Raw genomic sequence first — 15,930 nt, forward strand, 5'->3', positions numbered from 1 at the left:
ATGTGGGACTCAATCCCACGAACAGTGAGATCATGACCTGAGCTGAAATCAAGGGTTGGATGCTCAGTTGACTGAGCCACCCAGGCGCCCCAAAAGAAGTTCGCTTTTGCAGGAAAATGAAACCACCTTTACAAAATTCTTGTACTAATCATATACAGCACTCAGAACTTTCATTTTATTAATTCTCTCTTTAGCTGTGTCTAATTTTCTGTTATATCCTTCCACTGAGTTTTTAATTCTGATCATCATATATTATTTTAGTTCTAAAACACATATTGGATTCTTTTTCAAAACTTTCACAGCTCTTCAAAATGCAATTTCCACTTCCCTGCCGAAACTTTCAAGCTTGGTTTTTGTCTTCTTGAATATAGCAAGCAGAATTATTTTATACTCAATGTTTTATCATAGTATCTGGGAGCCCCCATGGAGCTATTTCTGTGGTTCCTATTATTTACTATCAAGCTGCCCCATGAGCCTGATTATCTCTGTGCTGGATTTATACTTGTAAGATAATCTGAGACCTGGGATGATGGTATCTTGCTCCAGTAAGGATTTATTTTTCTTTTGCCAGGTGCTTGGAGACATTAGCAATGTGGGACATCCGTAATCCTATTTCAGGGCTGGGTATTGTCTGGGGTTCCTGGTGCTATGCAGCTGGACTATGGTCATACAGCAGCTGCATTACTCCTGGGTCACCCTTTCTTCTAATGTACTACTCTTTGAAATCAGAAACTCAACCAGGGGGTGGTTCCCAGAGCCTCTACCGATAGTAATTTTTCCCCATAGCCCCACAAAGTTGGAACACATGCAGCTTAGCTTCTCAGCTGTCCCTTCAGATCTGCAAGTAGCCCCTGGATGAGAGCAGCCCTGATGCCAGGCTCACCTCTTGAGATCTCTGCCCCACCTAGATGTTGGCCTAGTGATTCTCATGATCATGCTCACTCTTCACTGTTTTCTATATTTTCCCAGCCTTTTTAGTTGTTGCCATTGGGCAGGTTGGACCAGTTACCTAGACTACCATTATCGCAAGTAGAGGTACGCACCATGCGTTTTTTTAAAAGCAAATATTTATTGTGTGCCTACGGTGTACAAGTTAGTATTTTAGAGACATCAAGTGTTCAAAGAAAAATAAACAAGAGATTTCTGTCCTAAAGGAGCTTAGAACCTCCAAGGGAAGATACCTTGTATTCAGTTTATCCACAAGCCAGAGACTGGGACGTGTGGCGATGCTGTGATGAGCACTTGGGGAACACAGGAGCCTAGAAGGGCTCCTCCAGCATACAGCACACTTGGCAGAGCCTTGCAAAACAAGCCCCTGCTCTCTTACTAAAGATTGCTGTAGTTATGTGTTGGTCCGTGTTAGTTCTTCATCTTCCTGGTGCCATTTTCTTTTTGAATACTCACATTCTATGGTTGCCTTGGGCTGGAATCTGTACCCCTTATCTTACACGTTTATTATAATAAGAGCATTCTTTATTGCTGGCCCTGCCTGACTCTGGTCTGTCATTTCACAAACCCAGTGGTGGCTTGAGGGATTATGGGACATTCCCCTGACAGACTGAGAAGAGACTCCTTGGCCCATCAGGATCCTTTTCCCTTAAATGGCTTTACTGAGTTATCATTCATACCATATAGTTCACCCACATTTATAGTGTACAGTTCAGTGGCTTTTCTTGTATTTACAGAGTTGTGATTATCACCATCATCCATGTTAGGACACCATCTCAAAAGGAAATCCCTCACCCCTTCGTCATCATCTCCCTAACCCTCACACTGCCCACCCCTAGCCTCCAACAAGCACTCATCTGCTTCCTGTCTTCATTGATCTGCCTCTTCTGGACATTTCGTAGAAATGGAATCACACAATATGTGGTCCTTTGTGTCTGGCTTCTCTTAGTGAGTGTCGGGTCTTCAAGGTTCATCCACATTGTAGTGGGTGTCAGTGCTTCCTTCTTGTTTTAAGGCTGAATAACGTTCCCTTCATGGATGGATCACATTGTGTTTCTCCTCCCAGCAGCCTATGGACGTTTTTTCCACTTTGGGCTATCATGAATAGTGTGTCTCCATTTGTGTACAAGATTTTGCGTGTGTGCAAAGTTTTCATTTCTCTCGGGTAGATACCTAGGGGTGGAATTGCTGGGTCAGAGGGCAACTCTATGTTTCACGCTCTGAGGAGCTGCCAGACTGTTTTCCAAAGTGGCTGCACCATTTTATATTCCCACCAGCAGTGAGGGCACCAACGTCTCCACATCCTTGTCAACACCTGCTGTTCCCAACATGTTTGACTAGAGCCATCCCCCATTCCTGTGGGTATGAAGTGGTCTCTCACTGCAGCTGTGATTTGCACTTCAATCACTCGCCATCAGTCTTGACCCGCCCGGAAGAGCGGTATTGTCTTTGGTTTTCCCTCTGTTTCTGTGAACTTCCCTACAGCACCTGGATCCACCCAGATGGAGGCGAACAGACAGGCAAATGCCTAATTCCATCTTTGTTAGACTTTTCCCTCCTTGGCAGGTTTTTCAGGTTGTCCTTTAACACTTAGAGTCCCTCATCTGGTCTCCTCTTTCTGTCCCCATTAAACAAGTGCATCTTACCCAATCTATATGCAGTTTAAAAAATCTTCCTGCCAGAGAGATACGGGACCATTCAAGCTTGGCAGAGACCATGGAGGGCCTGCACTGACGTCTCCCCATTCAGCTCGGAGCCTGGCTTCCTGCCACACAGCCCTCCCCACACCAGAACAGGTTTTTCCAGTTCTGCGACACTTCCTCCCAGCCCTCTTCCAGCCAGTCCCAGGCTCTGGAGCTGCTTCCCGGGCATGAATGCAGGGGGTCTGGCCAGCAAGAGGACTTCCCATGAGCTGATCGTCAGCGTGTGGACTCAGTGGCTCTGCCTAGGGCTCTGCCCCTGACCCCCACCCAACACGAGCAGGTGAGGATCACCCCCACTACTGTCTGTTTGGGGGAGTGCACAAAATTGCACTCCGCTCCTGCTCCTGCGCCCTGGGAAACATCTGGCAGAACCCTTCCCAGTTCAGACAACCGAAGAAGAATCGTATGGCAGAAAACCAGCCACCCACCTCTTGCTCACCCATTACCCTTAGTATAGTGCCAAGGAAAGTATGAAATATGACAGCTTCTTTTCTTGAGAGAGAGACAGGGAGAGAGAGTCCCAACCAGGCTCCGTGCTGTCAGTGCAGAGCCCCTGATGCAGGACTCCGACTCACAAACCACCAGATCACGACCTGAGCCCATATCAGGAATCAAATGCACAACCCACTGAGATGGCCTTTTTATTTAGCCCGTGCCCTTTAATTAAACTCCTTTTTGCCACTTTTTGTTTGTTTTACCACCTTTCCAGCCAGTCAAGAAAGGTTACGTATTTCGAGAGGTGGGGAAAAAAATCCTGGCAGAATAGTCACACAGAATGGAGACAGCAGTCAAGTAGCGGGTTGTTTGTTTGGTCCACGGCAATGCCAACGATGTTTGAAACACATGGATCTCATCTATGTGTTTGAGATGGGTGCCAAGAGAGGACATGCCTGTGCTGACAAGGTCCCATCAGCATGGCAGTGTGCATCCTGGGTAACCTTCCACTGCACTCGGTTCAGACTTCAAAGGTCTGGTCCCTGGGAGTTGCAACTTTGCCCTCACAGTCTCTGGGGGGATCTAGCGTCACTTGCAGCCAGCCCATATGGGCTCTCTTTGCTACAACAGTCCCAGCATACTTACAGAACCCACATTTTCCTGTCCACAGCAATGGTAGCCCCTACCTGCAGACATAGCCAGGGAAGGGGTGACGGGATCTGCAAGAGGGTGGCCAATTTCAACCCATTAGTTCAATTGCTCATCCATTCAGCAAATATTTAATGAGATGTCGATAGACATCTGTTCTACCCTGAGCCTCTGGGCTGAGTTTAGCGGGAAACTCTCATCTCTTTGGAATCACAGCCTGAAATACATGCCAGCAGTCAGGCTCTGGGAAGGCTGAGTGTTTGGTGGGGACCATGGAACCTAGACCAGCCTTGGGCTCAGGAAAACCTCCATGAGGATAGGACAGCTGAGCTGAACTTGGAAGGATGAGGTGGGGATTGGGGGGTCATGAAAATTCGAGCGAGAGCAAAGACCAGACACCAAAGCTCCAGGGAACACAGTGTCCCCAGGGGTTGGTGGAAATCTGGGTGGCTCGACATGGAAAAGGCATGTGGCCAGTCAGGAGACAAGGCCAGACCTGCTGAGTCTGACTTCAGCTGGCACTTACCAGCACAGCTGCCCCAGGCATTAGGATCTGAATATTTCTATGGCCTCCCTGCCATCCAATTCTGGCCCTCTCCCCGGGGACCCCTGGGCCTCCTTGAATCCAACAAGTAAGGGGGTGCGTGGCCAAGGGGGAGCCTCCGGAACAGTGAGGTCCCTTCTGGCTGGTCCTGCCCACATCTTACCTGCTCTGGTCTCCTCCTGCTCTCTTGGGTACAAGTGTGGCTGATCCCAAGTGTCCTGCACTCCTTGGACTGGCCCCAAATCTCTCCAGGGTCAGTGACCTCATGCCTCTTAGCGGAAGCTGCTGTTCTCACCCAGGCTCCTCACGCAGAAGGGGGACACGCAGGATGCTCTGTGCTCAGCTGCACGGATCCAAGCAGCTTCCCTTGGTCACTTTCCCTGGGCACCTATTGGGTCGCAGCACTTTCTCCTGACCTTCAGTCTTTCCATTGTTGGGTATTCCCAGCTCCTCTACTTCTCCTGGGCTAAGATCTCCTTCCCCATCTATCACATCCTTCCCAGACCTCACACTCTCTGGGCAAAGGACAGGAGGCAGGGCCAGGTCTCAGCCTGGCACCATGTCCTGGGCTTCCCCAGATGGCCCATCCCTTCCAGAAGGGACACGCTGGACACAACCTGCCCCGTCAGCATCTCTGCACACATCTGCCCACCAGGAGACACAGCCAGGCTGTAGCTGTGTCATCACCCAGCTCTCCAGACCCAACCATCATTTTCATTGCATTTCCAGCAATGCCTCCTTGACTGCAGAGCTTCCTAGTCTTTCTTTTACTCAGTAGGTATGTTCTGAACATCTGCTGAGTGCCAGGAAATCCCCACACTGTCCCCTTGGGGCACAGTGGCGGGTAGGACAGGCAAGTCCCTGCTTTCATGGGACTGTTGCAGCGAGGGAGATGGGCACTAACCAAGGACACTCATCAGAGCTGAAAGTGTGGCAGTGCTGTGCCCCCAGGGGACAATGAAAGGGATGGGACCAGACTGGTCTGGGTGGTCTCTCTCAGGAGATGGCATGGTGGAACAGTCTTGCAGGTCAGGGAACACAGAAGGCCAAGGTTGGGAACAGAGTGTGTGTGGTGAACGGGGGTTTTGGAGGAGGTGAGTGGGCAGATCTGAGTGGAGATTCCGTGTAGAGATGGGTCTGTCTTGAGAATAGGAGAAGTGCCTCAAGCAGAACACTGATGCTACCTTATCTGTAGAAGACGACTCCGTTGGTGTTCAAGTGCCAAGAGAAGCAAGGAGGCCAGTTGGCATTGAGGTTCTCCAGGAGCCTGCATAGCTCCCCAGGTCCTGCAAGAAGGAACAAGCAAAGCAGAGTCCTAGGTGGTTGGCCCTGGAAGTCACAACCCTGAGTGCTGGACAACAGCTGAGGAGGAGTCATTCGTTCTGAGAGCCCCCTGCCATGTCCTGCTTCCTCCTTTCTCTCTTCCCTCTTCTAACCTCCAGGACCTCAGAACATTCTGGCTTCTTCATGTTCCCCTTGCTCATCCCAGCCCTCCTGGTGGGTGGGAAGACGTTTACACGGTAGGGCCATGTGGACCTCAGAAGTCTGCTCTCCATAGAGGGACAGCTGCCCAGAGAGACCCCATGATTTATCTACCCTCAGAACACCAGTTTGCTTCAAAATCCCCAATAAGACCCTTCCTGGGTTAAAATGATCATGACACAGGTATGACCTGCTGTTAGAAAGTCTGAAGGTACTTTGTTCTTTTTATGGAAGGATTTTCCAGAGTGTTCTCTATGAAAAAAGTTGCCTCCAAAGCTTTCAAAAGGGAATTTGATTGATGTTCAAAAAGCCACTTGACCCACAGACATTCAAGTGTCTCTTGGATGTGGGTACCATTCTAGCCCTGGAGAGAACACAGCAAATCTCTGCACTCCAGAGTGACCTTCAGGCAAATAACAAGCCAATGGGTCATTTTAGCTGGTGATAAAAAGGAAAAAATAGGACAATGTGGTGGTGAGGACCTGTGTAGGGCTGGGGGTCCAAAGAAGTGACACAGACAGGAAGGAGGCAGCCTTGGGAAGGTCTGGGGGGAGAATGCTTCACGTGGAAGAGACAAAGTGTGGAGGCTTCACATAGTTGAGGGCCATAAGGAAGAGGAGCTTAGACTGTAACAAGAGCATAGAGTAGGGGTAGGGCATGTCATGAGTCTTATGGCCACAGTATGAGTTGGGATTGTGTGTGTGTGTGTGTGTGTGTGTGTGTGTGTGTGTGTGTGTGTGTGTGTGTGTTTTACTATTACAAAAGTTTATTTAAAAAAAAAAAGTTCAGTATGAAAATACATAACCTGATTTTTATATTGTAGTAAAACAGGTGCTATGGAGAGGGGACATATGGAAGCAGTTGGTTTCTTCCAGTGAACAAACCCATTGTTGATACTTGTTCCAAGGCTTCTAACATGATGATACTATTTTCTCAAATTACCACCATTCCAGTATTGTTCTGTTGCCCACTAGTTGCCATCTCCACATATTCGTCTATCACAAGATTCGTGAAGGGATTGAGCCCTCTTGGACATGTCTTCACCATTTAAGTTCACTGATAATTTCTTGTCCATAATTTTTTTCAATTCTGGAGGGTGGGCTTTGCTCATGGTGTCTATTCAGCGAACTTAAAGATGCCCCCTGGAGGTTTTTAAGCAAGAAATGGTGTGAACTGATTTACAGTTTGGACATTCCGACTGTGCTGTGTAGAAGGTGAGCCTGGGAAGAGAGCTTGATACAGAAGGTTACCACAGGATTTGGATTAAACTGGTTTCCAATGGATTTCTTTGACCCTTTGTGTAAAAGAAGAGAGTGGTCCACTACACCCCCCCATCCCCGTGTGACACTGTCTCTGGACAAGGCCAGGAGGCACGCTGGGGGAAATGGGAAGGAGGCCAGGAACCTGGCTGGAGGGCTGGCTCCTGAGTGAGCAGAACCCACAGTCCAAGCCTTAGCCCCTGGGATGGGAGCACGGAAATCCCAGAGAGGGAAGGAGCCATCAGACTGAGTGTGTGGGTTATCCAACCCTTCCAGTGTGTCATCTCAGCAAATCCTGACAAGTACCTTGAGATGGGCTTGTGTATCTGTTATTTAGTGCCGTATAACACATGATCCCCCCAAATATACTGGCTTAAAACAGAAAGCGTTTCTTTTTTTTTTAAATTTTTTTTTTCAACGTTTTTTATTTTATTTTTGGGACAGAGAGAGACAGAGCATGAACGGGGGAGGGGCAGAGAGAGAGGGAGACACAGAATCGGAAACAGGCTCCAGGCTCCGAGCCATCAGCCCAGAGCCCGATGCGGGGCTCGAACTCACGAACCGCGAGATCGTGACCTGGCTGAAGTCGGACGCTTAACCGACTGCGCCACCCAGGCGCCCCCAGAAAGCGTTTCTTATTGTCCCGGTTTCCATGGGTCAGGAATTCAGGAGCAGCGTAACTGGGAGATTATCCTTAAAGGTTTCTCATGAGGTTGGGGTTGTGTGGGGCTGGAGGATCCATTCCAAGATGGCGCCCTCACACAGCTGTTGGCTGGAGGCCTCGGTTCTTCACAGGCGGGCCTCTCTTCATGATGTGGCAGCTGGCTTCTTCAGAGCAAGTGGTCCAAGGACAAGAGAAGGGACAGGCAGGAAACCACAATGCCCCTTACGACCAAGTCTCTGAGGCTGCACACTGTCACTTCTGTTTATTCTGTTAGTTGCGAGCAAGTCACTAAGTCTGGCCCATGCTCAAGAAGGGGGGGCGGGTAATGGACCCCACCTCCTGAAGAGAGGGGCATTAGAATTTGTGAATTTTTTTTTTTGGAATCACCCATCCCAGGTTGAGAGTCTTTAATTAATCTCCCTGAGGCATACTACAAGGAAGTTGCAGAAGTGAGACTAGAACCCCGGGTCTCCAGAGCCTGAGTCCTTCCTTTGGTGCCAGGCCACTGAGGAAGGTGCTCAAAGCCCAGCCAGCTGCCACACTAGTGGAGACCACAGGCCTTATCACGGTCCCCGAGAAGACATCCATGTCAGTGAGGATGCTCCGATAGTTGGGCTGCAGTGGCTTCTTCAGGCCTCGTCTGCTCTCTCTGGGCATGGCGGCTGCTCTAACCGTCAGGGCCGTGCCTGTGTCCTGTTTTATAGGGTCAACTGGCTCCATTTGTTTGTATTTACAGCACACATATCCCTCTGTCTCCCCCAGCTCTCTTTGAACCACACATGGTTCTCCTGGCTGCCAGACCGTCCACACAGCTGCCTGTCACAGGGTCCACTGCTGGGCCTGGCTCCTCCCTTCCTCAGGTGAGTTATCTTCCAGAACTTCCTTGGCCTCTACAGCTAGCTTCTGGTGTGTCTGGATCCCTCAGCTTAAACTTAGGTTTCCAGAAATGTGTGAGTCCAGCCATGGGCCCAGCCTAAGCCCTGCTGGGGAACGGAGATAGTACAGCAGGGGCTGGGGGAACTGTGTGCCAGGGCTGTGCAGGGCAGATGCTCCCAGATGGTGCGCCTGGGGCAAAGCTGGAGAGGTCAACCTACTGGGTGGGTCTCAGGGCGCTCAGCAGAACGAAGCTGGGACCAGTGCCTCCTGGCCTCCTCGCTCCTCCTCTGCCTGCCCTCCATCCATCACCAGGAGGTATTTGGGAGTCTTCCAAGAGCTGGAGGGGACCGCGGTGATGGCATGTGATAGAACTTGTTTGATCACTCCCAACTAGGCAATTAATGGCAGATTCACGCTCGCTCTGCAGAAGGGGACCAAACGCTCCGACTTCCAGGTCAGCCAGGTCTGTCCTTGAATAAGCTTCTGAACTTTGAGCGATCTGTTTGTAAAATGGAGATAATAATAATAATAGTGTTCACGTCCCACAACTGTTGAGAGGATTGGACAAGAGAGTGTGCGGAAGGTGCCTGCCTCCTAGTAAGTCCTTGGCATGTGGTAAGTGCTCCGTGGGCCTCGGCTGCATTCATTGTGACCATTCAGAGGGTGGCCCCATTTCGTACACTTGGTGTCACCATGTTGGCCATAGGAACGTTTTTACAGGCTGATCTTCTCTCCATCTGTGCTGTGGCCAATCAAGGGACGCTGTGACGTCATCAGTACTGACTTCTAGTTTGCACACTGCGAGTCAGACTCCTGAGCAGGTGTAGACAGGGGGCGGTGGGGCAGGGCCCTTGCTGGGGGCAGGACAGGAGCCTCCATGGGTCACGAGACAGTGGGGCCCACCCGTGCCCAGAGAGAGCGGATGAGGCCTGGTCCACCTACGTCTCGATGGCTGGCCGCTTGTGTTTGCCCTGGACCGGCCCATGCGCGCCACAGAGCATCTCACCGTCTAAGCAGGTGAGGTCTACTGTTGCCCGTGGAAGTTTGTGTAGGTCATGGTTCGCCCGTGGGCTAGTTTCGAGTGTTAAGAGTAGTAGCGGCAGGACAAATCCACCCTAGGGTGGTGGCCACACATGTGCTGGAACACGTGGAGGGGGTAAAGAGAAGTGGCAGGAGGAACAGAAGGACGTAAGGGGAAGAAGAGGCCTCCAGGTAGCAGAAGAGCGCGCCTGGGGGCTCAGAGCTCCTGGATCCTTGCCCTGGCCCCACCTCCTACAGAGAATCAACCCCCCAGAACCTCTGATTCCCTGAGCGAGAAGGAGGGGCTCAGCCCTGCTCCTGGACCCCTGCAACCAACCTCACACCCACCTGCTCCTTTGCTTTGTGCTGCTAAGCGTTTCCTATGTGCTCAAAGATGGGACTGTCAGGCGGGCCGTGCCTCCATGCATGAATGTGTGAACGCTCAAAACCATGTGTGCGGCGTTTTAAGGGCTTCTCTGTGCCCTGATTCATGTGCACCAAGCGTGCTGCACCCTAATTTAGAACCCCGCGGTAGACAGGACTCGGCAGCTTGAGCTGGGGCGAGCCCGAGGCGAGTCATTACACTTCCGTGTGCCTCAGAGTGAGTTAAACCATAAACACACAGTGAGTGATGATCAAGGCATCCCTCGTGGGTTCCTGGCCCCCCCGGGCACCCTGTATCCTAGGGCCACCATCCCATGACATGAAGACTCCCATGCAGTCCTCCTGGACCACTGAGTGGCCAGCGTCCCCCAGGGAGGGAAAGAGTTCTCAGGTGGAGCCATCACTGCGGGCCGGGCACCAAGCTAATTCTTGCCCAGACTCCCACTCGGTGATGCTCCTCTGATGTTCCCCATGCCCAACATCACCCAGCTTCACCCAGCCCAGCCCTGCCTGAGCGCAGAGCTCAGCTTCTTGCTGCTGCGCCTCCAACCCTGACTCCGTCCCTTCAGCTGGGCCCCAAGACAACCCGAGGAGGGATGGGAGGCATGGCTTCACCCAACAGGCCAGGAGCTGCAAGTCCCAGGCTGAACTCAGACTCCCCACACGGTCCCTCCAGGCCCCTGAAACCCCTGAGCACACCTCACTCTCTGCGATCGTCTTTTGTTCTCTCTGAAGGGGCTTGTCCCCCTCAGGTGCTGCCTCTTGAGATCCCATATCTCCCCTCCCGTGGCTGTTGACCCCAGGCCACATCCTTTGGCTTCCCGGAAGGAACGGGGTCCAGAGGCCTCTGGTATCATCTCCCATCTCAGCTCCATGTTGCCTTCTGAGCATCCCAGGCTCCCTGGACGGGAGCAGAAGGGCCAGAATCCAAACCAGGACTTGCCCAAAGTAGGTCCCAGTTGGGAAGTCAAGGTACAGGTGGACAAAAAAAGCACGTCCCTGGATGTGCTTGACAGTTGAAGTAGCACATTCCCCACTCTATGGAAAGTAGAGCCTGGTGTCTCCCAGCTGGAACTCTCAGGGCCATGTTACCGGGGAGGGTCCCTGTGGCCAGCCTGGACCCCACCAAAGCCTCTTCAGCTTGGATCCTGACACCTCCCGTGGAAAAATGGGTATTCTTCCCTTATTCTCAGTGGAAGTTTCAGAAGATGTTCAAGGTGTGTCACATCTGCTCCCTCTCCTCTGACTACTGGTGACGTCCCCCGGCTCACCTGTCCTGGAGTGGTCCGACAGATCAGGAGCTGCAGCTCTGGGGGTGCCGGCGGGGGATGGGCCGCCTCTCCCCACGCTCTGTGCTGCTCACGGTGCCCCCTCTATGGGGCAGGGCCTGATGCCGTGTTCACGCCGTCTCCCCTTCTGAGGGGACTCTGGAGGCCGCAACAAATGCGACAGAGACCCTGCCCTCCCGGGAGCTCACACGTCGCCCTTACTGTTGCCATAGAAGTGGAAGCCTGCACTGATGCAGTACGTGCCCACGTGGCCCCCAAAGTATGCGTCCGCTCGGAATCTAAGAATATGACCGTATCTCCAGTGAGCTTCCCTGCAGACGTCATTACAATAAGGATCGCAAGATGAGGTCCTCCTGCATTATCTGAGTGGGTCCTAAATCCGAGGATGAGTGTCCTTATAAGAGAGGAGAGGGACAGTCTGAGACACACAGGGGGAGGCCAGGTGAAGACGTGGCTGAGGCCAGGATTAGGGTGACCTGGATGCGGACTGAGGAACATCTGGATCCACCAGGAGCTGGACAAGGTGAGGAAGGATCCTCCCCTCGAGGCTCCGGAGGCTGCAGGGCCCCATTTCCCCGATTTCAGGCTCTGGCCTCCAGACTGAGAGTAAATTTGTTGTTTTAAGCTGCCTGGTTTGTGGTCACTTGGCAGGGCAGCTCCAGGAAACTCACACAAGTGCTATGTGGAAGTCTGGGCTGCCGGGAAGCAGCTTCTGAGATGGAGGTGAGCACGTGGGAGGCTGGTTGGGGGCCTTGTGTGGACGGTAAGAAGGCAGCACGGGGAGGAGTCAGGCTGCAATGTCAAGGTGGCCTCTGAGAGTGGGGCTGGGTGGGTGGCTGAGCCTTCTACCCCCGAAGCTACCATCTTGGAGTCAGGCCTCCAGGAAGAGGCCATGACCTTGGATGAGGCTAGCCTTCTCAGTGAGGGGCAATCCCCAGAGCATCCTCAGCAGCCGGGGGACCACGTTCTTCAGTCCTGAAGGGCATGAGCGTGGAAAGACTCATTGAAGCATTTCTGCAATCCCGATCGCCTTTAGGCCAACAACGGGCGGGCGATTTCCCCACTTCAGGGGAAGAGGGTTGCTCCGCCCTGATCCAAGTGTGACCTAGACCCAAGCATTCTCCTTGAGCCTGCCTCACTGTGTGAGGACAGGCCTGACAGTCAGCATGGGGCTCAGGGGGTCACCTGCATGGGTCTCCCTGGGTTATAGTCACAGGGACTCACGAGGGCCCTCCGCCCAAATCGCTGGTCTCTACAGCTGATCCCTCCCCACGGCTGACCATGGAAATGCTTGGTCGACATGGCAACAATATCGCCGACTGCACGTGTTTGCCACGGATGCCCGACACACAGCGTGTATCACAGCAAGGATCATGCATGGCCCGAAGGCTGCATCCGGAGACTCTTGTTGCAGATGTGTCTGCTCACAGCTCTACTGCCCTACTGCTGGGTCTCTGTCGTGTGCGGTGTGGTCATCTGCTCTCAACATCAGCTGAGGAAAAGCACTGTCCTCTGGGCTTCTGCCGCTGGCTCCACGGACCCTCTGGAGTCCCAGTGGTGGTTGAACAGAGCTCAGCCCCGTCATGGCCTCTTTAATCAACCCACTCAGGCCTCCCCGACGCGTGAGTCTCAGGAGGTGTCTGGAGACTCCTGCGGCCCCTCCTTAATGCTGCTGATGTTCTTTGATACGTTTTAATCCTCGACGGACGATGGTTTCGTTGGTCGTTGAGTTTTTCTCACGATTTTGAAAAACGTTCCTTTTCTAAAATTATGCAACATGAATATATTTGTTGCTAGTCTTTTCCCCGCTCTATTTTTTGACCCAGGCGCAGAAGATTAAGTGACTCATGCTCCTTGGCTCATGGTCCCTTCTCAGCATTGGTCTGTGCAAGGTCCCTCTTTGATTGTGTAAAGACGTAGCTGGCACGCAGCCTGTGGGCAGAGAGCAGTGCTGTCCACCTCAGAAGATATGGTTTCCACTCTCCCCACAGCAGAAACCCACGTGTGGGCGGCCGCCAAGATGGCAACACTGGCCCGGCATGCCGCCATGACACTGAGATCCTGGGGTGGAGGCCAAACCTGGGCCTGGTGCTGGGAATCAGAAATTCCCAGGCCACCTGTCCTATCCAGAGACTCCGACTTGATCGAATCTCTGGCTTCTGTGGATCTAGCCTGTGGAAAAGGCAGAAGCAAGGAGATAGAATGCTGATCCCCCGCCTTCAGGGTCTCTGTCGCCAGAAAAACCCCAAATCTGGCAAAGGAAAGTGGGTGATTACTCATATTGTATGCTCTCTCTCGTGCCAATAAGCGGTGGGCTGTTGAAGTCATGCAGCCTCCAGAAGGGATATTCTCCCCAGTACCCAGCTCAGATGTTTCCACGACAGACCTCCCAACCAGGGGTCTGAGAGAAGAACAAAGGCTGTGGCTGATCCTCGCACAGAGCAGAATGGGGGGGCTGGGGCCCAACCGACCGGCCAGGGGCTTGGACTACTGTCAGGGCAAGGGCTTCTTGCTATTCTGGATGTGAGAACGTACGTGCCCTGGACCGGCGACCACCCTTTCCCACTCTCCCCTCTCCAGGTGAGAGTTATGTGGGGTTATTTACAGATCTCTTGCTAAAATGCCCTGTTCCTTTGTGTGCTGGAGCTGGTCAAATTCATCATTCAGCCATCCGAAGTCAGACCGTGAGGACCTGCACCCCACATCTCACAGAAAGGACAGCACATCCCCTAGAGATTACAGCCTTTTCTCTGGTACAACTTTGAGTTGTCTCCCCTGGGGGAGACGGTAAACACGTTTTCTGTGTATAGGCAGATGCTTCTTTTTAGGAAAGAGCTAGCATAAGAAGAGAGGGCGGGTGTGGCCATCGGGCATCCAGGAAGGGGTACGTGAGAAGCGTGTCACTAACTTAAGCCTCTTGCTCTTCTTATCACTGTGGCCTGATTTCCCCTCCCCCACTCTCAGTGCAGGTGGGGCTGAGTAAACAGACCTGGATGAAGCCCATCTGGGCACCACGTCTCCCGACAGGAGTGGCGGGTTCAGGAAGGACAGGAAGCCCTTTTGCTGGGGCTTCTGGGAAGGAGCCTCCAGATCCTAGTGTTGGAGCCGCCGCCACTGTCCTGCCACCGCATGAAACCCGAGACCACAGGGGGCGCAGGAGGGCCAGGCTGAGAGGCAGAGAGAAGCCAAGTTTTGATTGTGTGATTTGAAATCTTGAAGCCTCAGGTGGTGTCTGAAGCCGGATCTACTCATGGACTCAGGCCTGGCGACATCACTTGTGGGGCCCCTAGTTCCATATGCAGGAGCAGAGTGCTGTTAAAGGTGCTAAAATAGAAAGCTTTTTTTCTGTCTCCTCTGGCCTCTGTCCACTTCTCGTGGCATTTTTTAAATTTGCTATTTAATGACATTCCAAGTCAAGAGAAATTAAAATTGTAAATTACTTGGCTGAATTTCGCTGCCCACCTTTACACGCGCAGTGATAGTTTTCAATTCAAATATGAGGGCATTTAACTTACATATGTGGAATTATCGAGTACCACAATTTGCATTGCGCGGCACGGCACGTGCGTGTATGTTTTATTCTTCCCAGAACAGCAGAAAGGTGCACAAAGTTAATTCCACCGTCTCTATTTCACTTCTTGATAGGAGCACACTCTACCGACCCTCCACCTTCAGCTTAGTGCTGTGTGAGGTAGGACCAGAAGCAAGGGCACCTTGAGGCACTGTTTCCTTCCACATGGGTTTTGTCAGTGTCGTTGGGACAGACGCGGGGATGTACCACGCCGTGAGAAAGGTAGGGCTGCGGTTCCTTGGTTGTTCTGTTTCTTAGAGCACCATTGTCTTCCTCTGCATTTGAAGCAAGTTCTGGTTCTCTTGGGGTGTTAGACCCACGGTTAGTCAGTCATACACGTAAAAGGCATACCTTCTGCTGACTTTGAGTCTTGCTGAACTCCTCGACATTGTGGGTCCCCAGAATTCTGTGCTCATGGGGGGGTCTCCACTCTTTACCTGCACGAATGTCGAGGAACGGCAGGTGCATTTACACATGCCTCCTCTACCCTCATGCATGCTTTGTTGCCCCACCAGACTTCACTTGTAAAACACAAGTTCAAAGACATTGCTGGGGTGACTGGGTGGCTCGGTCAGTTAAGCATCCGCCTTTGGCTCAGGTCATGATCTCGAGGTCATAAGTTCGAGCCCCGCATCAGGCTCTGTGCTGACAGCTCAGAGCCTGGAGCCTGCTTCAGATTCCGTGCCTCCCTCTTTCTCTGTCTCTCTCTCACACTCTCTCTCTCTCTCTCTCTCTCTCAAAAACAAGTAAACATTAAAAAAAAAATTCAAAGATGTTATTAAAAATGGCAAGACAGTGAAAGCAGGCCATTACCGCACGCCCGGGGCCCTTCTGAGAGCAGGTCACAGGCCTCGGAAGCCAGATTTTCCAGCCCATAGGAGCCCACAACTTCCCTCTGGTTAAGACAGCTTGGATGAGCCTGCTTCTGTTTGCAACTAAAAGAATCCTAATGGAAAAGGTTTTCCCAAACCCAGCATCTCCTTAATTCATGTTTCCAGAAAGCATTTTCTGTCAGGCGTCACGATGAGGCTGAGACAGGAGAGCAGGAGTGAGGGGGCTGTGAGCACCCCACACTGAACCAGGTTCACCCCCAGCCCTTGCGATGGA

The 15,930-nt window shown here is 52.1% G+C and overlaps 1 long non-coding RNA gene and 1 pseudogene across 1 annotated transcript; one reads left to right on the top strand and one right to left on the bottom strand.

Annotated features, from left to right (window-relative positions):
- Positions 1 to 2,656: 2,656 nt before the first annotated feature.
- On the top strand, positions 2,657 to 15,499 carry LOC147573168 (uncharacterized). Its single transcript, XR_015245504.1, has 3 exons — positions 2,657 to 2,931; positions 8,446 to 8,543; positions 8,954 to 15,499. It is a non-coding gene; the product is annotated as an uncharacterized LOC147573168 (long non-coding RNA).
- Positions 6,541 to 6,871, bottom strand: LOC112853174 (small nuclear ribonucleoprotein G pseudogene; annotated as a pseudogene).
- Positions 15,500 to 15,930: the final 431 nt, after the last annotated feature.

The sequence above is a fragment of the Puma concolor genome, chromosome E3, assembly GCF_028749965.1.
Source record: "Puma concolor isolate L17-30 chromosome E3, mPumCon1.1.hap2, whole genome shotgun sequence".
NCBI lineage: Eukaryota > Metazoa > Chordata > Mammalia > Carnivora > Felidae > Puma > Puma concolor.